The sequence below is a fragment of the Meriones unguiculatus genome, chromosome X, assembly GCF_030254825.1.
Source record: "Meriones unguiculatus strain TT.TT164.6M chromosome X, Bangor_MerUng_6.1, whole genome shotgun sequence".
Lineage (NCBI taxonomy): Eukaryota > Metazoa > Chordata > Mammalia > Rodentia > Muridae > Meriones > Meriones unguiculatus.
The window spans coordinates 53,198,025-53,222,600 of NC_083369.1; positions in this window are offsets into that span (position 1 = coordinate 53,198,025).

Sequence of the window (24,576 nt, forward strand, 5' to 3'; positions counted from 1 at the left end):
GTAAAGTCATATATATATATATATATATATATATATATATATACATATATATATCTGGCTTTGCTATTGATTTTAATTATCTTCCAGACTTGACAATAAGTCCTATTGCTGAAGTAAAGTAGCAGGAAAAAAGCCAATATGAAAACGACAGCTGTGTTTTATACACTGAAGAAACATAAGGGAAACAGTAAATTATGAAAATAATTTCATTTACAATATAATTACATATAAGAAAAGTAATTAAGAATACCCTTTCTTTCCCCTATGAACAAGGACGTAGTAAATCTGAGTAGTACTTAACTACCATTTATATTTATATCAAATTAGAAAGTGCATTTTAAAACTTTTCCTACAGTGTTGAATGATAGAACAATAATATGTCAGTTTTGTGATGTTTTTACATGTTCAAAAAGTCAACTGCCTCGATTTCTGTTGCAGTATTACATGTAAGAGACATCAGAGAAACTACACATTCAGTTTTGAATGGTAAAGAAAATTCAGAGTTTACTTACATTATTACATTGTGGCAATTATTCTTGTTTCATTATTATTTCTAAATATTATTAGGTTGGAAATATTTTGAAATAGGGAATTCTATAAGCGAAAATAAATTTAGTGTATAAGAATATGAATTTGATCAAAGTTGTTATATATACATTATAAATGTCTTGTATATTATTCAATATTTATTTGTACATGCTTGCTTTTCCTATCTTGATTACAGATGCTGTGAGCACTGAAACTCTACTTTATAATATTTTAATTTACAATTCTTAACATGCATACAATATTATTGCCAAGATTAAACAACTGGTATATGAAAAACTCTGTTAACAAATTGATCATCTTTGGGAAATAGCAATAGAATATTAATGGTACTAAGATTGGTAACTAGATAGTCTTTTTTTATTTTTAATTATACTTTATTTACTTTGTATCCCCCCTCTAGTTCCCTCCTCCTCCCCTCCCAATTCCTCCCTTCCTCCCTCTTCTCCACACACTTCCCTCCCCAAGTCCACTGGTAGGGGAGTGTTTCTTTTTCTTTCTTCTGATCCTAGTCTGTTAAGTGTCATCAGGAGCAGCTGCATTGTCTTCCTCTGTGGCCTGGTAAGGCTGCTCCCTCCTCAGAGGGAGGTGATCAAAGAGCAGGCCAATCAGTTCATGTCAGAAGCAGTCCCTGTTCCCATTACTATGGAATACACTTGGACACTGAACTGCCATGGGCTACATCTGTGCAGGGGTTCTAGGTTATCTCCATGAATGGTACTTGATTGGAGTATGAATCTCAGGAAAGACACCTGTGCTCATATTTTTGGTTCTCTTGCTAGATAGTCTTAACTGAGAGCTCCTCAAACAGTAGCAGCCACATCAAAACTTGGTATTATTGGAATGACTGGAACAAAGAGCAGGAAGGCATAAATAAAACAGCAAACTCTGATTTTTTATTTCTGCTCATGGCTATCTTTTGTTTTTAATTTCTGTTTTATTTAAAATTCAGTTTACTATTGGATTTTAAATGTTTTATTTTGAATTGACAGAGTTAGACAAATTTGAGGAGCAAAATATGATGTTTTGATATATGCATATATCACTGAACACTTTTTTTTTTACCTTAGCAACAAACCTCTGAAATACCTAAAGTGAAAGACAAGTAACAGTCTGCTGCTGTGCCTTCTGTTTCACAATAGACTTGGTCAGCAACTGATACATCTTAATAAATGTTATATATAGAATGGCTTAGTGCCAAGCTCCAGTATCTCTCTGTTTGAAATGTGTCATTCTTTGTAAATAAGATTAACTTTTTGTTCAGTTCAATTCAGATGTTGTCCGTTCTAAGTCTACTTTATCCTTGAACTGATGGAAAACACCAGAGGGTGAGAGGGAGCAATACTCACATCTTACAGAATATTATTATATGAGAAGCAATATAAAATATGAATTGTTACTGACTCTTCAAAGATGTTATTTTGTCCTTAAATTTTATTCACAAAATTCACATGTACTAAGAACAAATAATTATTTCTTCAATAGCAACCAAGTTTTGTGAATTTAGGTGTTGATTATATTAAGGGAGTGAAATCAAGATCCTGAATTGTGTTTGTAACTGTGCAATTTACCTCTACTTCTTTCTTAAATCAGATCCTCTTTAGTTGACCACTTTCGTTACTCAGACAAGAAGACAGAGAGCCATATCATCAGTAAAGCTAGAATCTTGTGTTATTCTGTATATTTCTCATATACCTTGTCATTTGAATGTGCACAGGAGCTTTATCTTCTGTGCATCTGTTTCTTCAAAGAAAGATACTAGTCATAATCTAACTTACACAGTGTTGTAAAGAGGAAGTTGGATCATAAATGTATATATATATAATATAGTTATATAATTATATATTATGTAATTATATATAAATATATAAATTATATAAATATAAAATTATATATAAATTATTATATGAGGATATTAGATGATTATATATTTTTATTATATATTTTAATATATTTTATATTTTATATTAATTATATATAATAATATAATAATATATAAGTATATGTTATATATAATATGTGTATATAATTTTTGAAAGGTCAAATTATAATTTGTATAATTATATACATAATTCATATAAATTATGTGATATATATTATTCATATATAATATGTACATATATAATTTTTGAAAGGTCAAATTATAATGTCAACCATTATTGGTATTATTAGTGTCCTGATTTCCTGATTTGTGAGCTTTGAAAAGGATTTACTAAATAGGATAAATATTACTTCAATATCAAACCCCCTGGAGCGTAACAATATTAACAACTGTAATAGATTGTATTTCACATAGCTCAACATCATCTGGCCTTCCTTACCTATCTGATTTCATCCCCATTTTCCCCATCAAAGTTCTTTATTAGAGCACCCTTATTTCATCTAGAGCATTTGTCATTTTGCTATCTTCTTAATATAGTTTCACCTATTTCTTTGCATTGCTTTCCTTTTGTACTTACCAAGTTTCTGTTCAAGTACTTACCTTGAGAGTCTTAAGCCAGATAGTATGTGTTTCTTTGACAATCTCCTGTTAACCTTCTTTGTATTCAGTTTTTGTATAGCACTTATAGCTTATAGTTATTATCAGTTCGTGTGTTATCTCCCTTACTATAATATGTGATACATGAAGGCAAGAACTTCTGTGTGTTTGTTTACCATTGTTTCCTGACAAAAAAAAGGACAGTACCAGACATATGGTAACTATTTTTCAAGCATTTATTCAGTGAATAAAACATATTTATTACATTTTTGCCTCAATTATTTTCTAAACTACATAGTCACAATAGCTCTGTGGTTTAGATACTTTAATCTCTACTTTTCAGACTACATGTTTTAATATTAGCAAGATTAAATGAATTATTGAAGTTAACATAACAATTAAGGAACCATCCAGGATGAGAAGGTTAATGATGATATGACCCTACCAGCCTTATTCTTAACACTCATGCCTATGCAGTTTGTTTTTTATAACCTGTGCACAGAACAACTACTTAGGGTTTTATAGGTATAACTTCATTTAGTCACCATTCCTATTCTTAGCTTGGATAACTTTGGTTTAAGGTGCTTAACTCAATTGCCTTCTAGTAATGGGTTATAATCTATAACATTTCTGAATGCAAGTGATGAAACTGTCCTTTCAGTTAGAGAATTTTTTTTAATTTTTTATTTTGTCCAAGAAACAATGGGATAATTGTGCCATTTACATTCTCAGTTGTATTGATCGCCATGGTCTAAAAATCAGAATTCCATGTTGTTTGGTTAGTTTGATAAGTATACTAATTTATAAGTCTGAACATTACTTCTAACCAAAATTCACAGGTTATAAGGTAAAAGAATAATGTCCTTGCTTCTGTCAAATAGCTCATAATTGTAGCCCTGTTGAAACAAGAACTCAAGCATTCAAATTTTGTTTAATTTCAACTCCTTTGTACTTTGTCCTCAGCAGCACATTGTTTAATCAGCTAAGTTCCTTCAACACAAATGCCATGCATTTTGTTGTTAAATGTCTATAATTCCAGATAAAGCTCAAACATCTTTCCTGTCCTTTTTTACATAGTTTCTATAATTAGATGGTTCACGTGTACTTTAGTCACATAGACCAATGGACTTCATACCAACTTCAAAATATTTGTGAGGGTAGAAAACATAAGTAAAGTCTTTACTGTAAATTGTTAATGTTTCAAGAAAGAGCCATGTGCTATCAGATCCCTACAAATACAAACAAGGTCACTTAACTGAACCATACAAAGAAAGATTTCATCCAAATCACACAGTTTTCTTTTTTTGTTTTATTGTATCATCATCATCATCATCATCATCATTACTATTATTATTATTTTCAATTTATTCACTTTGCATTCCAGTTGTAGTCTCCACCCTCATCTCCTGGTCTCAATGTCCTTCCATCTTCCTCCCTATCCCTTTTCCTTAGTCCACTGATAGGGGAAGTCCTCCTCCCTTACTTTATGAATCTAGTCTATCAGGTACCATTAGAACTGCCTAGATGTTCTTCCTCTGTGGGCTAGCAAGGTTCCCTCACCAGGGAGAAGTGATCAAGGAGCAAGCAACTGAGTTAATGTCACAGATTTTCTCCTTTCTAGAGAACCCACATGGAGACTGAGCTCTCTGTGGGCTACATCTGGGCAGGGTGTCTATGTCCTCTCGATGCATGGTCTTTGGATGATGCATCAGTTTCTGCAGTCTCCTCTGGGCCACAGCTTTTTTGTTTTGTTGGTCTCTTTGTGGGGCTCATGTACCCTCTGGGTTATTCTAGGTCCTCCTTCTTCCATAAGACTCCATTCACTCTATCTAAAGTTTGGCTATGAGTCTCTGTATCTGCTTTGATCCCCTGCTGGATAGAGTCTTTTAGAGGACTACATCTTTGGTACACTCAGAATACCAAGAGATCTAGCTTTAAGGTCAACAATCAATAAATGGAACCTCATGAAACTGAAAATCTTCAGTAAAGGGAAAGACATGGTCAACAGAATGAAAAGACAGCCTAGAGATGGGGAAAGACCCTCACCAACCCTACATCTGACAGAGAGCTAATATCCAGAATATAAAAAGAACTCAAGAGGTTAATCACTAACAAACCAAGGGATTCAAATTATCAACAAAGGAATAGTGAATGGCAGAGAAACACTTAAGAAGACCAACAAAGCTAAAATTCTGAGTCCAGGGTATCCTTCAGAGATGGATGCACCAACCAAGGACCATGCATGGAGAGGACTATAACCACTGCTCAGATGTAGGTGATAGGCAGCCCAGTCTCCATGTGGGTTTCAGAGTAAGGGAAGCAGGAGCTTCTTCTCTTATGTACTCAATTGCCTCCTCTTTGATCACTTGTCTCTGGTGATTCAGCCTTGACAAGCCACAGAGGAAGGGGAGCCAGGCAGACTTGATGAGACCTTATAACCTCAGGGCAGATGGCAAGGGAGGAGAACTAACCCTTTCAGTGGACTAAGGGAAGGGAATGGGGGAGGGGGAGAGAGAGAGAGGGTGGGAATGGGTGGAATTGAGGGAGGGTAATAAAATCAGGATATACAATGAATAAATTCTTAAAAAATAGAAAAGAAAAACATAAAAAATAAACAAAGGGGAAAGATGAAATGTTCAATGTATGTGGCATCAGGGAAATGCAAATCAAAATGACTCTGAGATTCCATCTCACACCCATCAGAATGACTAAGATCAAAAATAAAGAATTTAAAGAAAGTTGTGTGAATGCTTACATATTATTTGTAAGCACACATTCTGAAATGTTTAAATGTATTTGTATTATTTTGAATATTTTTTCTGTAATTAAAGTATGTCCCCCAACAGTAATTCATGATAAATAAGAATCGTGAGCAATTTCAAAATGGGTTTGACAAAAGAAAAAAAATAATTCATTGTTTGTTTACCTCTAGGGAAAAACATGTATTTTCATTAGTAGAGTGAACCTTGGCTGAATTAGTAAGGACCAATTAACTTCATTCCACTAAGCACCAATGGAAATCTCTCCCATTGTCTAGGTGCCAAAAAATATCTGCACTTGTGGAAATAAATTTCCATATCCAAAAGGAAATGGTATTATGTGGGATAGTGGCCATTTTCTGTAATTATTAAATAAACATTCTGTGCACAACTCTGTATAATTAAAATCATTGTTGAAAAATGCATGATTATTATACTTATTTCTAAAGTAATTTCTGTTGTTACTTGAACTGATGATCTGATTTTCACAGGCAAGAAAATGGAGTTTAAACATTTCCAACATTACTGATACTTCCTTGTAGAAAAATATTAATATTTTGAGCTTACATTTTTTATTAGAAAATATGGAATTTTTAAAGTAAATCTGTTTCTTATAAACATAGATGACAATAAAAACTTGCCCTTCTGATTTAGTGTAACTTACATTTTATTATGAATTCTATATTGTGGCCAGCACTAAATAAATGGATAATATAGGCATCTGCCATCGTTCTATGTAGACAATTTATTTAAGAGACACATGTTGCTGCACGGAGACTCAATAATACTTGTCACTGGCCTGCAGTGACACCTGAATACCACCTGAGTGAAGGCTGGGGGGGAAGAGACAGGGTGACACAAAGAAGGACACCAAGTCTAAGCTCTGATCAAGGTGTCATTTACTGAATGTCAAGTTAACACTTAAATAGCAGGAAAATACAAGCAGTTTCTCACAGAGGCAGCTTTACTTGGCCAAAATATACGAGGGCTCACTCAAGGTTACACAGAACCTGCTGTCTGGTTTCCATGGTTGCACATAATTTATTTTCTAGTTCTCAGGGTCAGAGCCCTTTGCTGTAGAACTCTGAGACACCGAGCTTTAGGTTACAGCCAGTGCCAAGAGGCCGAATTCCACTGCTCAGATGCACACTCTAATTTTGCCATTAACTCCAAATAGGCTTGGCACAATTCCTCCCTTTCAAATTAAAACAAGAGGACTGTGCTTGTCTTAGGTGGGGTGATTCTAAATAAATACTGTACTCATCATGGGAGAATCCCGCTTAAAGGGAGACTTCCTGTCTTAGGTGAGCATTTATCAATCTTCCGTTATCCGTCATTCGCCCAGGAAAGGAGAGGTTAAATCTGACTTTTGTGCTAGGCAGGCCAAGCCCCTATCTGGGATGAGGGAGTTACAGCATGCTGCATTTCAATGGCCAAAAGGACTTTGTGCGTGGTGTCATTAAATATAGCTTGGTACTGTGGAGCTAAGTGGACACATCCAGCAATTACAACAATGAATAGTAGCAGAACAGCCAAACAAAGGTGTGCTAACATACACAGGGAGAACAAAGAGGGGGTTGGGCACTAAAGCCGAAAGGTATAATTCAGCTTTCACTGGATGAATCACCTGCAACAGGATCAGCAACATCGTCACTTGGGGAATGATTTTGTTACTTGATGTAATCCATTTGTTGCACCAGTCTCTCTGGCAACCATCACCTTCAACCTGCGAAAAAAAGCAAACATATCCTCATCCCCAAATTAAAATGGGGTTGGGTTCATGCCATGTATTATTCAAGGTGTCCCTCCATTTAACAATCGAATAATGGCATGACATTTCAGGGTGTCAAAAACGTTCAGCCACAGATTTGCAATGTTTGTCCAGAGTTAAAAAATTCAAAATAAAAAGTACATGATTTAATTGAGCTCTGGATGAATGAGGAAGACATAATTTCCCCTTTTTTTTCTTTGTAAATACATCTTAACAGTGGCATGGGCACGTTCAACCATAGGATTATAAGGAATACCTGTTACATGCTTAATATTTAATTTTTTTTTTACAAAAAAAAAAATTGAAAGGGATTACTGGTATAAGCTGGTCTATTGTCAGTTTTAATTCGGTGTGGCATGCCAAGAACAGCAAAGACAACCAAACTATAACATGGCGTGCAGTTTCTCTAGAATGCAAGGTAGCAAAAATAAATCTTGTACAAGTGTCAATAATTACATGAATAAATTTTAATTTTCCAAATTCCATAAAATGGGTCACATCCATCTGCCATAGCTGACCTGGGGTCAGCCCTCATGGGTTAACCCCAAGATGAGGTACTGGGCAGAAGACATTACAATTGTTAAATTTTCTAACAATTTCTCTGGCTTGTGACAAATACTCAGGCCAATGACAAATACTTATTAAGTAAATTTGCAAAAAAGAGAGTTCACTGGAAAACACAATTTTGTGAGGAAAAGTAATAATTAAGGACTCATAGTAAATAAAATAATTCAGAGATGGCTTCTTGTAAACAAAAGTTCCATTTTAAATTTAATTTTATTTGAGAGTCATGGATTGGCAAGGAAGGGCATTCTAACTAGAAGAATATCCCATTTTATCGTAATAGGAAGGTGTCCATTTGTGAAGAGTGTACAAATGACCAAACACTGTAAGAGGATAAAGGTTCTTTTTTTATTCTTTTTAAAATTTATTTATATTTTTATAAATTATTGTTTATTCACTTTGTATGCCCACTGTAGCCCCCTCCCTCATCACCTCCCAATTCTACTGCCCCTCCCTCATCTCCTCCCATGCCCCTCCCCAAGTCCACAGATAGGGGAGGTCCTCCTCCTCCTCTTCTCTCTGACCCTAGCCTATCAAGGCTCATCAAGACTGGCTACATTGTTTTCCTCTGTGGCCTGGTAAGGCTATTCCTCAATCAGGGGAAGGTGATCAAAGAGCCAGTCACTGAGTTCATGTCAGAGACAGTTCCTGTTTCCCATTACTAGGGGACACACTTGAAGAGTGGGCTGCCATGGGCTGTATCTGTGTAGGGGTTCTAGGCTAACTCCATGCATGGTCCTTGTTTGGAATATCATTCTCAGCAAAGACTGATGTGCCCAGAATTTTTTGATCTGTTTCTCTGCTTGTTGAGCTCCTTTCTCCTCCAGGTCTTCCTATCTCCCTACTTCTTTCATATAACAACCCCGATAGTTCACCTTACACCCATCAGAATGGCTAAGATCAAAATCTCAAGTGACAACACATTCTGGAGAGGATATGGAGAAAGAGGAACACTCCTCCATTGCTGGTGGGAATGTAAACTTTTATAACCACTTTGGAAATCCATCTTGCGTTTTCTCAGATAATAAAAAAAGAACCTTTATCCTCGTACAGTGTTTGGTCATTTGTCCACTCTTCACAAATGGACACCTGATCTTAAGTTGTACTATAGAGCAACAGTAATAAAACCTGCATGGTATTGGCACAGAAGCAGCCTGGTGGATGAATAGAATCAATTGGAAGACCTAGAAATAAACCCTCACACCTACAGAAACTTAAATTTTAAAAAAGAAGCCAAAACCATACAATGGAAAAAAGATAGCATCTTCAACAAAACTTGATATCTCCATGTAGAAAAAATGCATATAGACCCATATTTATCAACCTGTACTAAAGTAAACTCCAAGTGTGTCAAAGACCTCAACATAAAACCAGACACCCTAAATATTTTAGAAGAAAAAGTGGGAAAGAGCTTTGACCTCCTTGACACAGGAGACAACTTCCTGAACAGAATACCAACAGCACAGGTTTTAAGAGCAACAATCAATAAACAGGACCTCATGAAACTCAAAATCTTCTGTAAAGGAAAGGACACTATCATCAGAACAAAACAACAGCCCACAGACTTGGAAAAGATCTTCACCAACCCTACATCTGACATTCTCCAGAATCTATAAAGAACTCATGAAGTTGAACACCACCAAACCAAGTAATCCAATTTAAAAAAATGAGATACAGAACTAAAAAGAAAATGTTCAATAGAGTAATACTGAATGGCAGAGAAACCCTGAAAGAAATGCTTAGTGTCTGTAGTCATCAATGAAATGCAAATCAAAACAATTCCACCTTACACCCATCAGAATGGCTAAGATCAAAAACTCAAGGAATGACACATCCTGGAGAGGAAATGAAGAGGAATCCTCTCTCATTGCTGGGGAGAATGTAACCTTGTACAACCACTTTGAAAAACAATCTGGCACTTTCTCAGAAAATTAGAAATAGTGCTATTTCAAGATCCAGCTATACCACTCCTAAGCATATACTGGAAACATACTCAACCATACTGCAAGGACATTTGCTCAACCGTGTTCATAGCAGCTTTATTCATAATAGCCAGAACCTGGAAACAACCCAGATATCCCTCACTGGAGGAATGGATACAGAAATTGTGGTACATTTACACAATGGAATATTACTCAGTTATTAAAAACAAGGAAACCATGAAATTTGCAGGCAAATTGTGGAAACTAGAGAATATCATCCTGGGTGAGTTAATCCAGAAGCAGAAGACACACATGGTATATACTCACTTATAAGTGGGTATTAGCCATATTATAAAGTATAAATATACTAAAATTTGTAGTTATAAAGAAGCTAAACAAGAAGGAAGACCCTAGGGAAGAGGCTGGAATGTCATTCAGAAGGGAAAACAGGATAGACAAAGGAAGTTTGAGAAGACAGGGAACAGGATAGTAACCTTCCAAAGGGGGCCTCTGAAAAATTCTACCCATCAGGATATCAAAGGTGATGCTGAAACTCATTGCCCATACTTTAGGCAGATGGATGGAACCTTCTGGAAAAAGGGAGATTGAAAGACCTGGAGGGGGCACATGCTCCATAAGGAGATGAACAGAGCTAAAATCCTGGTCCCTGGGAGTCCTGTAGAGACTGATACCCCAACCAAGGCCCTTGCATGGAGAGGACATAGACACCCTGCTCAGATGAAACACATAGGATATTCAGTTTCCCAAGTGGGTTCCTTAGTAAGGGGATCAGGGGCTGTCTCTGACATGAACTCAGTGGCAAGTTATTTGATCACCTCTCTCTGGGGTGGGGGGAGAGCAGCATTGCCAGACCACAGAGGAAAAAGATGCAGCCAGCCCTGAGGAGACCTAATAGGCTAGGATCAGATAGAAAGGAAGGAGATCCTCACCTATCAGTGGACTAGGGGAAAGGCATAGGGGGAGAAGAGAGAGGGTGGCTGGGATTGGGATGAGATGGGGCATACAGCCAAGATACAAAGTGAATAAATTGTAATAAATAAGAAAGAAAAAAGAAAGAAAGAAAGAAAGAAGAAATCCTTTATTCAAATGACATTCCTTCACTAATCCTGCCTAAGTTCCACTGCTTCATCTGTTTTCATGTGATGTGTGTGTTGAAGGTATCGCTTTTCATTTTTCACTAGTCTTCTAGTATTTATCTCTCTTTTCTCCAATTCAAATAATTATTCCAAAGACAATTAACATGAGCAAGAACAGAACCTATATTCACCAATGGGAACTACACACATTTTTTTTTTATATTTCCTGTATATATGCAATCAGCAAAATACATTTTTATTAATAACTAGTTGAAGGAAATGAAGTGTATAGAGAAAATGACTAAATACTTGATTGCTTACAATATGCAGACACTGGTGTCATTCAATGTCTGCATCCTGATTTCTCTCTACTGCACAACATTTTAAGTGTTCTTGAACCTAGGATTCTGTATTTACAAAAGGAAAAATGAAAATTGTAATAACAACTTGAAAGAACTGTTTACAAAATTAAATTAAGGAATGTACATAGAGAGCTTACCACAGTGTCTGGCATGTAGACTTATATTTAGGAATGGTTAATATTTCATATAATACTTATCATTTCATTTAGTTCTATACCCTAAAGAGGAGAAAAAGAAATTTTGCCACTGAATGGAATTATGATTAAGTTTAAAATAAAAGATCTCTTTAAAATTGACAAAACTAAGAATAGACTGACTTTAGGTTATACCCATCTCTGCTGATATTCAACTATATTATATCTCAGTACTTCCCCAACATTTCAAGAAATCTTTAGATATTTGGAAAATTATGCTATTATACCAATTCAAATAATACTTATGTGTTATTTTTCTTATGCCTGTGGAATGATACCCCCGTGCTCTGCCCCAAAGTATGTGTTATAAGATAGTGATTGGAAAAGTCTTAGCTTGTACAAACCAGTGTATTTTTGAAGGAAAACCCTGATTTCTTTTCTCCAGACACACCCTGAGATGGAGAACCAAGGCTTCCCTTATTCACATTTAATTGTGTGTAACACTACTCAGTATCTGTAACTCTATGAGCATGTAAGAAACCAGTCACTATAACTTAGAAATTGGGCTTCAAATCCAATATCCAGTATGTAGCCTGTAGGAAATCCACACCACTGTTAAATTAAGTACCTTAAACAAGTAGCTCCCCAAAGCATATGGGGTAGAACACTGCTTTAAAGAGATCTTTTGAAAGAAAAACACTCAGTGACCAAACAAATTTATGAGCACTTTGTACATATATTCTCTACTAGGAAATTCAAAATAATGTATTAGCTAAGGTTTTATTTTTCCTTTGAGGTAACAAGAACTTACTATATCTCGCTTAAGTGTATGATTATATTGAAACGAAATGACAGTTATTCACATAAATAGAAACAAAAAACAATTGAAGAACTGAAACTCTGAAAGAGCAGGAATAAGAAGATCTCAACAGCAAAAAGTAACCAAATCTTCCAAACACATCTTAAGATTGGGACTGGTAAGAATATCTAAGGTTCTCCTGGAATCCCTATTAAAAGTACAGTGCCTTACACATATTTCACAGTGTGTCTTCTATAATTTTCATTTTATTATGTTTCCTATAGACCAAGTACAAGACATTCTAAGGTACAAATCAAAATTGGGGCACAGAAATCATTATTTTATGTGATTGAATTGAGTCACAGTTAGGGCCTACTACTTAGTGATGACTGTCAAGTGGGAACCTAGCTCAAAAATTGACAAGTACAACGAGACTTATTGAGTCTTTAGAGAACCATGTTTCACTCTTCGGTGAGTGTTCTGGTAAGTTGATTTTTTTGTTTTCAACTTGACTCAAGTTGATGCCATCTGAGATACAGGAATCCCATTTGAGAAAACACCTCCATCAGATTGGCTTGTAGGCAAGACTGTGGGACATTTTCTTGATTAATGTTTAATATTTGTGTTGTCTAGCTCACTGTGAATGTTACAACCCTGGGAAGGTGATCCTGAATGCTATTAGACAGCATCTTGTGAAAATCATGGGAAGCAAGCCAGAAAGTAGTATTCCTCCATAGCCTCTGTATTAGTGTGTGCCTTCTGATACATCCCTAGAATTCCTTCTTTAGCTCACTTTCATAAACAAATGTGATCCAGACATATAAGCTAAAATTATGAACTGTCTTAGTTGGGATTTCCATTGATGTGAAAAAAACATGACCATGGCAGCTCATGTAAAAGGAAAACTTTGGAACAGGTTTACAGCCTCAGGGGATTAACCCATTCTCATCAAGGAGGGAAGCATGGTAGCTGAAAATTTTATATCTGGATTGGCAAACAATAAGAAGAGAAAAATCATAGTTGGCCTTGATTAAAGCATCTGAGACCTCAATGTCATTCTCAGAAAGGTCACACACACTCCAACGAAGCTACGCCTTCTAATAGTGACATTCCTTATGAGCTTATTAGGGACATTTTCTTCCAAGCCACTACTAACCATTTTTCACTCTTGTTGCTTTTGGCCAGTCTTTCTTATAGCAATAAAAAGCAAACTAGGACAGTGAGGCAGTTGCAGGCAGTGATTATACTCTTGAGTAATGAGAAGTATGGTTTGAATATTTGGGTTCTCCCAAATTTTTATTTTTTAAAACTTTTATTAATTACTCTTTAATCAATTTCTATCCCCCCATAAACCACTCCCTCTTAAATTCTTAATCCCACCTTCCTTCCCCATTCTTTACGCATGCCCCTCCTAAGTCCACTGAAGAGGGAGGACCTCCTCTCCTTCCTTCTGATCCTACTCTATCAGATCTCATGAAGAGTGGCTTCATTTTCATATTCTGTAAGGCTTCTTCTCCCCCCTTAGGGGGAGCTGATCAAAGAGCAGACCAATTAGTTTATGTCAGAGGCAGTCCCTGTTCCCATTACTATTAGATCAACTTGGCCAATGAAATGCCATGGGCTACATCTGTGCAGGGGTTCTAGGTTATCTCTGTGTAAGGAACTTGGTTGGAGTATGAGTCTCTGCAAAGACCCCTGTGTTCAAGTTTTTTCGTTCTGTTGCTCTCTCCTTGTGGAGCTCCTGTCCTCTCCAGTTCTTTCTATTTTCTACTTTTTTCATAAGATTACATGCACTTTGCCCAACAGTTGGCCATAAGTCTCAGCATCTGCTTTGATAGTCTGTAGGACAGAGCCTTTCATAGGCCCTCTGTGGCAAGTGCCTAACTTCTTTGCTGTTTCACTCTTCTTCTGATGCCCATCCTCTTTGCATTTCAGGATGGAGACTGAGCATTTAGTCAGAGTCCTCCCTCTTGATTAGGTTACTTAGATGTACAGATTTTAGTAGGTTTATGCTATATTATATGTCTATAGGAGTAGGTATAAACCCTGTGTGTTTTTCTGCTCCTGGGATGGCTCATTCAGGATGATCCTTTCCAGTCCCACAATTTACCTGCAAATTTCATGATTTCTTTGTTTTTCATTGCTAAGCAAAATTCCATTGTGTAGTTGTACCACAATCTCTGTACCCATTCCTCAGTTGAGGGTCATCTGGGCTATTTCCAGCTTCTGACTATTACAAATAAAGCTGCTACAAACATGAATGAGCAAATGGTGTAGTTGAGCCTCTTTTGGATATATGCCTAGGAGTGGTATGGCAGGATCTTGAGGAAACACTATTCCTAGTTGTCTAAGAAAGTGCCAGGCTAATTTCCAGAGTGGTTGTACAAGTTTACATTCCCATCAGCAGTGTAGGATGGTTCCACTTTCTCCACAACCTCTCCAGCATGTGTTGTCACTGGAGTTTTTTATCTTGGCCATTCTGAAGGGTGTAAGGTGAAATATCAGGTTCGTTTTGAGTTGTATTTCCCTGATGGCTAATGAGGTTGTGCATTTCTTTAAGTGTTTCTTCGCCATTCGATGTTCCTCTACAGAGAATTCTATGTTTAGCACTGTTCACCATTTTTTAATTGGATTTCTTGGTTTCCTGCTTTTCAGCTTCTTTAGTTCTTTATGTATAATGGATATTAGCCCTCTGTCAGATAAAGGGTTGGTGAAGATTCTTTCCCAATCTGTAGACATTCGTTTTGTTTTGACAACGGTGTCCTTTGCTTTACAGAAGCTTCTCACTTTCATGAGGTCACATTTATTGATTGCTGGTCTTAGAGCCTATGCTGTTGGTGTTCTGTTTAGTACGGTGTCTCCTGTACAAATGAATTCTCTGGTATTCCCCACTTTTTCTTCTAACCGATTTAATGTCTCTGGTTTTATGTTGAGGTCTTTGATCTACTTGGACTTCAGTTTTGTGCAGGGTGATGAGTATGGATCCCTTTGCATTTTTTTACATGTAGACATCCAGTTAGACCAGCTCCATTTGTTGAAGATGCTATCTTTTTTTTCGTTTGTATGTTTTTGGCATCTTTGTCAAAAATCAGGTGTCCATAAGTGTGTGGACTTATGTCAGGATCTTCTATTCAGTTCCATTGATCCACCATTCTGTTTCTATGCCAGTACCATGCAGTTTTTAAACTGTTGCTCTATAGTACAGCTTAAGATCAGGGATGGAGATAACTCCCGAAAATCTTTTATTATAGAGGATTGTTTTAGCAATTCTGGGCTTCTTGTTATTCCATATGAAGTTGAGAATTTTCCTTTCAAGGTCTGTAAAGAACTGTTTTGACAAATGATGTGAATTGCTTTGAATCTGTAGATTGCTTTTGGTAAGATGGCCATTTTTACTATGTTAATCATGCCAAGCCGTGAGCATGGGACATCTTTCCAACTTCTGATATCTTCTTCTAATTCTTTCTTCAGAAACTGGAAATTTTTTTCATACAAGTCTTTGACTTCCTTGGTTAAGGTTACACGAAGGTACTTTGTCATTTGTGGCTATTGTGAAGGGTGTTGTTTCCCAATTACTTTTTCAGCCCTTTTGTCTTTTGTATACAGGAGGGTTACTGATTATTTTGAGTTAATTTTGTATCTAGCCACTTTGCTGAAGGTGTTTATCAAATGTAGGAGTTTCCTGGTAGGATTTTTGGGGTCACTCAGGTATACTATTATATCATCTGCAAATAGTGATACTTTGACTTTTGCCTTTCAATATACATCCCTTTGATCTCCTTCAGCTGTCTTATTGTCCTAGCAAGGACTTCCAGAACTATGTTGAAGAGATATGGAGAGAGTGGGCAGCCTTGTCTTGTCCCTGATTTCAGTGGGATTGCTTTAAGTTTCTCTCCATTCAGTTTGATGTTGGCTATATGCTTGCTGTATATTGCCTTTACTATTTTTAGATATGTCCCTTTTATACCTGATTGCTCCAATAATTTAAACATGAATGGATGTTGGATTTTGTCAAATTCTTCTTCAGCATCTAAGGAGATTATCATGTGTTTTTTTTTTTTTTCTTTTAGTTTGTTTGTTTAGTGGATCACATTAATGGAACCACCCCTGCATACCTGGGATGAAGTCTATTTGGTCATTATGAATGATATATTTGATGTGTTCTTGTATTTGATTTACAAGTATTTTGTTGAGTATTTTTGCATCAATGTTCATAAGGGAGATTGGCCTGAAATTCCCTTTCTTTGTTAGGTCTTTGTGAGGTTTAGGTAACATGGTGACTTTTGCTTCATAGATTGAGTTTGGTAGTGTTCCTTCTGTTTCTATTTTGTGGAATAGTTTGAAGGAAACTAGAGTTAGCTTTTCTTTGAAGGTCTGGGAGGATTCTGTGCTGAAACCATCTGGTCCTGGGCTTTTTTTGGATGGAAGACTTACGATGATTGCTACTATTCCCTTGGGGATATAGGAGTATTTATTTGATTTACCTGGTCTTGGTTCAGTTTGGTAAGTGGAATCTATCAAGAAAATTTTCCATTTCAGTTAGATATTCAAATTTTGTGGCATATACACTTTTGAAGTAAGACCTAATGATTGTTTGGATTTCCTCAGTGTCTGTAGTTATGTCTCCCTTTTCATTTCTAATTTTGTTTATTTGGATGGTGTCTCTGTCTTTTAGTTAGACTGCCTAAGTGATTGTCTATCTTGTTGATTTTCTCAAAGAACCTACTCTTGGTTTCATTGATTCTTTGAATTGTTTCATTTGTTTCTAATTTATTGATTTTAGCCCTGATTTTGATTATTTCCAGCCTTCTACTCCTTTTTGGTGTGTCTGCTTTTTTTTTTCCCCCTAGGATTTTATATGAGCCATTAAGTTTGAATGAGATGTTTGAATGAGATGTTTCAAATTTCTTCTTGAAGACACTTAGTGGCATAAGCTGTCCTCTTACCACTGCTTTCATTGTGTCCCACAAGTTTGGGTATGTTGAGCCTTCATTTTCATTGAATTCTAGAAAGACTTTAATTTCTTTATTTCTTTAATTTCTTTATTTTAATCCAACTGTCATTTAGTAAAAAGTTGTTCAGTTTTCATGTGTATGTAGGCTTTTTGCTATTTCTGTTGTTTTTGAGGTCTAGCTTTATACCATGGTGATCACACAGGATACAAGTGATTATTTCAATCTTCTTTTATATGTAGAGACTTGCTTTGTGACCACCTATATGGTCTATTTTGGAAAAGGTTCCATGAGGTGCTGAGAAGAAGGTAAATTCTTTTGTGTTTGGGTGTAAGGTTCTGTAAATGTCTCTTAGGTCCATTTGATTCATGACCTCTGTTAGAGACATTGTTTCTTTGTTTAATTTCTGTTTTGTTGACCTGTCCTTTGTTGAGAGTTGGGTGTTGAAGTCTCCCACTATTAATGTGTGGGGATCTATATATGGTTTAAATTTTATCAATGTGTCTTTTACAAATTTGGGTGCTCTTGTATTTGGGGCATATTGTTCAGGATTATGATGTCTTCCTCGTGGAATTTTCCCTTGATGAGTATGAAATGTCCTTCCCCATCTCTTTTTATTAATTTTGGTTGAAAGGCTATTTTATCAGATATTAGAATGGCTACTCCTGCTTGGTTCTTGGGTCCATTTGCTTAGAAAGTAGTCTTCCAACCCTTTACCTTCAGATAATGTTTATCTTTGTGCCTTAGGTGTCTTTTTTGTATGCAACAGATTGCTGGGTTTTGTTTACGCATCCATTTTCTGAGTCTATGTCATTTTATTGGAGAGTTGAGTCCACTGATGTTGAGAGAGATTAATGACCAGTGGCTCTTAGATCCTTTGATTTTGATGTTGGCTGTGGTCATAAGGTTGTGTACTTGGTTGCTTTTTGTTTTACTCTAATGAGGTTAATTAGTTCCTGTGTTTTCTTGAAAGTAGCTAGTTTTCTTGGGTTGTATTTTCCCTTCCAGTGTCTTTTGTAATGCTCGATTTGTGTGTAGGTATTGTTGAAATTTGTTTTTGTCATTGAATATTTTGTTTTCTCCATCTATGAGGACTGAGAGTTTTGCGGGGTATAGTAGCCTGGGCTGACATCTGTGTTATCTTAGGATCTGCATGATATCTGTCCAGGCCATTCTGGCTTTCATAGTCTCTGTTGAAAAGTCAGGTGTGATTCTGATGGATTTGCCATTATATGTTACTTGGCCTTTTTCATTTGTAGCTTTTAGTATCTTTTCTTTGTTCTGTATACTTACTGTTTTGATTATTATTATGTGGCGGGAGGATTTTATTTTCTGGTCAAATTTGTTGGGTGTTCTGTAGGCCTCTTGTATTCTTATTGGCCTCTCCTTTAACTTGGGGAAATTTTCTTCAATGATTTTGTTGAAAATATTTTCTGGGCCTTGGAGAAAGGAATCTTCTTTTTCCTCTATTCCTATTATCCTTAGGTTTTGTCTTTTCATATTGTCTTGGATTTCTTGGACGGTCTGTGTCAGGAATTTTTGGATTTAACATATTCTTTGACAGATACATGGATTTCTTCCATTGTATCTTCTACATCTGAGATTTTCTTCCATCTCTTGTAGTCTGTTGGTTATGTTTACCTCTGTAGTTCCTGTTTTCTTCCCTAAATTCTTCCTCTCCATTATTTCCTTCATTTGTGTTTTCTTTATTTTTTTCCAGTTCTATCTTCAGATCTTGAGTTGTTTTGTTTACTTCCTTCACCTGTCTGATTATATTTTCCTGTTTTTCTTTTAGTTCCTTCAGCTCTGTTTCTTTTATTTCTTTCAGCTATTTAATTATTTCTTCTCTGAAGGCCACAAACTGTTTGTCTGCATCTTCCCGTATTTCTTCACAGATGACCATAATCTGCTTGTCTTTAACTTCCTCCATTTCTTTATGGATAGCCATGATCTGTTTGGTTTTATCTTCCTCTAATTCTTTACGTATTTCATTTGTTTCCTCTGTTATCCTCATCAGCATAGATATAAGTTCATCTTCTTGATTTTCTATTATGCTGGGTTTTCCAGTGCTGCTCGCCCCTGGATGGCTGGGTTCTGGAGATTCCATATTGCTCTGTGTTTTGTTGGTTGGGCTTTTACGCTGACCTCTACCCACTGGGCTGTTTTAGGTGTTGGCTGTTAGTTTCTGTGCTTCCTGGAGTCCTGAGGTAGGGAGAATCCCCTTGGCCGGTACATGATTTTTCCTGAAGGATTTCTCCTCTGCTTTTTGGGTATGGTCACTGTATGTCCAGTGTTTCTCAGGAATTGCCACTGCTCAACTCAGGTGTATAGACCCTGGTAGTACCTGTGGTCTTTGTTAGTTAGGGGGGCTCTCCTCTCACCCGTAGAAGTTCTTAAGACAGTTGCCCCTCTGCTGGGTTTCTCGTTCTGAATTTAGTGAGCTGTTGTTGTTGTTGTTACACTGTTTTCCAGGTACAGCCCTCTTGAAGATCCTGCTGATTCCATAGCTGTGGGGTTTTCTCCCAACAGGGAAACTCAGTCTGGTATCCTAGGGCACACAGTTCTGTTCAGGAAGGTGAGAGGAGCACCCAGCAAGTCTCTAGGCCACGGGCTGAGTGCTCTGCTCTTGGCCTGGAGAATGTGCGCCTAGGTTGAGTTGGCGCCTGGGGGTGCCGCTGTGGTCTGGATGCTCAGCACACCTCTCTAGGCTGGCATCTGAGGGCTCCTCTCTGGTTAGATGGCTGGATGCCTCACTCTGAGCTGGAAGCTGTGTGTCCCTGTCTGGGATGGCGGTTGTGGTCGCTGCTCTAGTCCGGATGCGGATGCTGTGCACCCGGGTCTGGGATGGTGGTTGAGTGTGCAGCTGTGGTCCAAGAGTCTACGCTCTGATCTGGGCTGGCAGTGTGTGTCCCCTTCTGGGCCAGATTGGGGATCGCCTTTCTGTCTGGGATGGAGAGTAGAACCCGCAGGCACAGATGCGTTTGGCTCTGCCTTTCTGGCCTTTGGGAGTCTGGGCGTCTGCCAAAAGTGGGAAATTGTCGGAGACCTTTTCGGGGTAGGGGTGTTGGCTGAGTGTTCTGAGATCTGACCAGCTGATTCCCTCCGTGGGTTTGCACCCAACATTGAAACTCAGTCTCTGGTGCCCTGGGGCTCACAGTTCTGTCTGAAGAATCGAATCAGGCACGCAGGCAGGGCTCTGTGCTGGAGCCTGGGTCCCTGGCTCTGGCTCTGGGCTGGCTCAAAGGACACCTGGGGAACCCGAGTCTTTTCCAGGGGATGTCTGTGTGACCTAAGGTCAGTCCCAATCGTTTCCGGCACCATGGGGTTATCTCTAGACTGGAGATTCCAGTCTCTGGTGTTGTGGTGAGCACAGTTCAGTCTGGGACCATGACCAGAGCACACTGGTGTGTGGCTCTGGGCTGGCGACCAAGGCTCTGGTGGAACCGGGATCTCTTCTGCGGTTTAGCCGGGTGAGTTAAAAGCTGATTGAATCCCCCACCGTGGGGTATCCTCTTACCTGGGAAACACAATCACTTGTGTTTTATGGCTGAGAGTTCTGATTGCTGGTCACTGTGTTGATCATGCTGTGCTGCTGGTCAGAATGGGAGTCCTCCTGGCGCCACCATCTTGACCCACCTGTTTTTTTTTTTTAAATAGGTCTCAAATTGAGACAAGAAAGTGGGGAAATTTACACACAAAAATATATTTTAAGAAGGACCCACTACAAGATTTGTCTTCATTTAAAATCATTCCAGGAAGTTCTTTAAAAAGTAACTCTATTTAATGTTTGTTGAACCTTAGTCTATTCTTACCCAACATATACAATCAAAGTATACAAAGACATATTTGCAAATATTGAGCTAGAAATTAAGGTATAGAAAGTTGGTTTACAGATTAATAGAAATTACTAATCTTTCCTAAGTCCTGGGATCTACATAATGGCTTACAGGCATCTAAAACTCCAGTCTTCCAGTATCTGATGCTGTCTTGTGATTTCCAATGGCACTAGGAATGTATGTGGTACATATATGCATGCCAGCACTCTTACACATAATATAAAAATAATAAAACTTTGACAAGAAAGTAAATTTAATATATGGTAGTCTTCTAGTCTTCATAAAATTGTCCTACCAGATTTGAACTTATGCTTTTATAGTTTCAATATGACAGCACACAGATCAGTCAAATTTTGCAACTTTGTCCTTTATCTCAAGTAACACCTGAAATTCTATGTAATAAAAAGGACAGGAAGCATCAATACAATATTAGACTTTTAGCAAGAAACTCACTTGAAATTGTCTTTTCAGAATATGCATAAGCATCTTAAGTCTCTAGGAAGATTTGAAAGAAAGGCAAAGCTTCTGCTCTGATATAGATTTTTCAAGGTAGCTGTTTACAAGGAAGTGAACTGAAACTCATGTTATCCACATATATGAGCAGAGTGGGAGCCTGGGAATCACATGTTTACCTTTGCTTCTTTTTTCCTCTTTGTATTTTTCACGTTTTTCTGATCTAAGAACAAACATTTTAGAATAGCCTTACAGAATTCCTGGCCTGAAACTGACCCTGTTTAGTTATTATCTAAGACATCTCTTTCAAATACTTTTCATCTTTTCTTCTATTATAAAAAGAGCAAAGGTTATAACACATTTTTCTGAATACGTTAAATTGTGTCAAAGGTATCTGATATGAACAGCAAGCTCAGATTGGAAATCTATCTTCTTGAAGCTATAGAACAAATACAAACTGTGTTTTATTTGTTTTGTTTTACAGCATTTAAAATTGTGTTTTCATAAATGCATAACTTAACAGCCACATCAGTTATTAACCACAAATCCAAAAATACCTGGAGCCATGTGTAGGTTATCTACTTATTTTAAACATTAGCCTCTTCAGTGCTGGCCATTCAATGATAATATTCCATATAGCTTTATAATGTATATCTCAAACAGTATATAAAATATGCTACAAAGGGTATTTTCACCTACTAAATCTACCCACCATTATATCTGTTTTTGACAAAGCTGTCCTTCAGTCTTACACATTTATAGAATTAAGGTCATATGTTTGCCTCATATGAAAGTAACATATGGATTGGATGAGATTTCTGGATGAGCAGCCAGTGTACATAAAAGATTAGAAAGGTCACCACTGGAATTTTTTCTTTGCATTATTTTAGAGAATGACCATAGCTCTGAGTCTCTCAAGAAATGTGGAAGATTAAAATATCAAAGAAAACGTTTTGTATATATTTTTCTCATTTACCACTTTGTTTTAGACTGAATAACTAGCAATGTACTTGGGATAGGAGTGGGGATGTAAAAGAGAAAATCTTTTGATAAGGGGGAAATACACTATAGTGTTATAAATATATAAATGGGAAACTAGAATATGAGGGTTTAATGGATGGGAGTTTGAAAGCAGGGTAAAGGGAAGAATATGAGCAGAGACAATTAACATTAAAGATTATTCAAAAAGCCATATGGAACTTACTACCTTAGGAACTTCCTAAACTATATACATATATGAAAGGAATTTAAATGGTGATATTCTATAGCTGGGGAGACAGCTAGATATCTTAGGCCACGAAATAAAATCTTCAATGAAAGGAATAGATGACAGATTGTTGAGTTCCTGGCCAAAGTGTTTCCTTAGAACCACCTAAACAATACAGACCATTTCCAATGTGTGGGTTACTTTTCCTATCTTGATGGTAAGGCGGTGTTGCTGAAGACAATGCTTATTTATGTCAGTGAGTACAGAGGATTCAAGCTGGTGTCGAAACAAAGGCTTAATCTTTACACACAAGTGTTCGTGGTATTTCAAAATACTTTGCATGCTACTAGAGGAGAAAAGTAATCATCAGTTACAAGCCCTGTGACTTAGAATTTGAGACTTGCCTTCAAGATATATTGATACGATAGAACCACAAATGTTAAGGGAGTAACCAGCCACTTTTTCACTGGATATAATACCCATTCCATAAATGTATCTGATCCCTGATACTGCTAACCTGATTAAGAACCTGAAATTAGATAGGTCATAGGCCCTGGAGGAAAACCTACTACTATTATTCTGATAAAGAAACATAACTATAAAATGACTCCTAATGGCTTATTTCTATACCAATAAAGAAAAATATCACAGAAACCTCATTAGGGAAGCTTTTTCTTGCAGTAGATGTAAATTAACACAAAGATCCACAGCTGGATAATGTGCAGAGAGTAAAATACTTTAGCACATTCAGCCTAAGTAGGATGTCTTTATCAAATCCCTCCCCTCAAGACTCAAATATGTATGCAGAATAGGTGGCAGAAATATTGTAAGAGGCAGAGGGGGTGGATAACTCCAAGAGAACAGCATATTCCAAAGTGAAGAAAACTGATAAATATGAATGCACTGGGAAGGGAGAGGAGACACAAAGTTTCACCTCGAAACAAGAAGCTGTTTTCAATTTGATACCAGATGGGAAAGGGAAAAATCATTCCGCTGGAGTGTCATGGTTATATCAGTCATATCCAGACACAGGCCCCATGCACAGAAATAGCTAGCAAAAACAAAGCAACAACAACAACAAAAACCCTCAAAGTTTTTCTGTGTGTCCGCTTTGTTTTGCTATTATTTTCTTTTTTAAAGTTCATTTCGATTTATTTCATCTTTTTAAGAGACAGGGAAAAGTGACATGGAGTTTGGTGAGTAGGATCTGGGAAAAATTGAAGGGAAATAATATGTTCAAAATATATTGTATAAAAATTTTAAATGAAAATGAATGAATTAAAAAGCAATAAATAAATAAAAGACAAAGGCAAAATTGAAAATATGCTTACTGATATTGTATTGCTATTTCACAATATTGTGCTAAAAACAGCTCAAAACAACAATAACAACAAAAGCTTAAGTACAGACCTAACAAGCATTTTAAAACTGTCATTTAAAATAAGGTCAGAAACCAAATACAAAGAACCCAGCTCAAGCTGTCAGCCACCTGTCTGGGTCCTGCTCTATGAAGAGGCCACATATTCCATGGTGGCTGTCTTTTCTGATCACCTAACGGGTTAACCAGCCATCTGTGTCTGCTGCCATCACTAATCAGAATGGTCCATGCATCTATTGTCCTTAAGCTTCTGGGCACTTAGAGCATTATGGTTCTTGCCTATGTTTATGCTTAAGGAAGACTAGACTGATGCATAG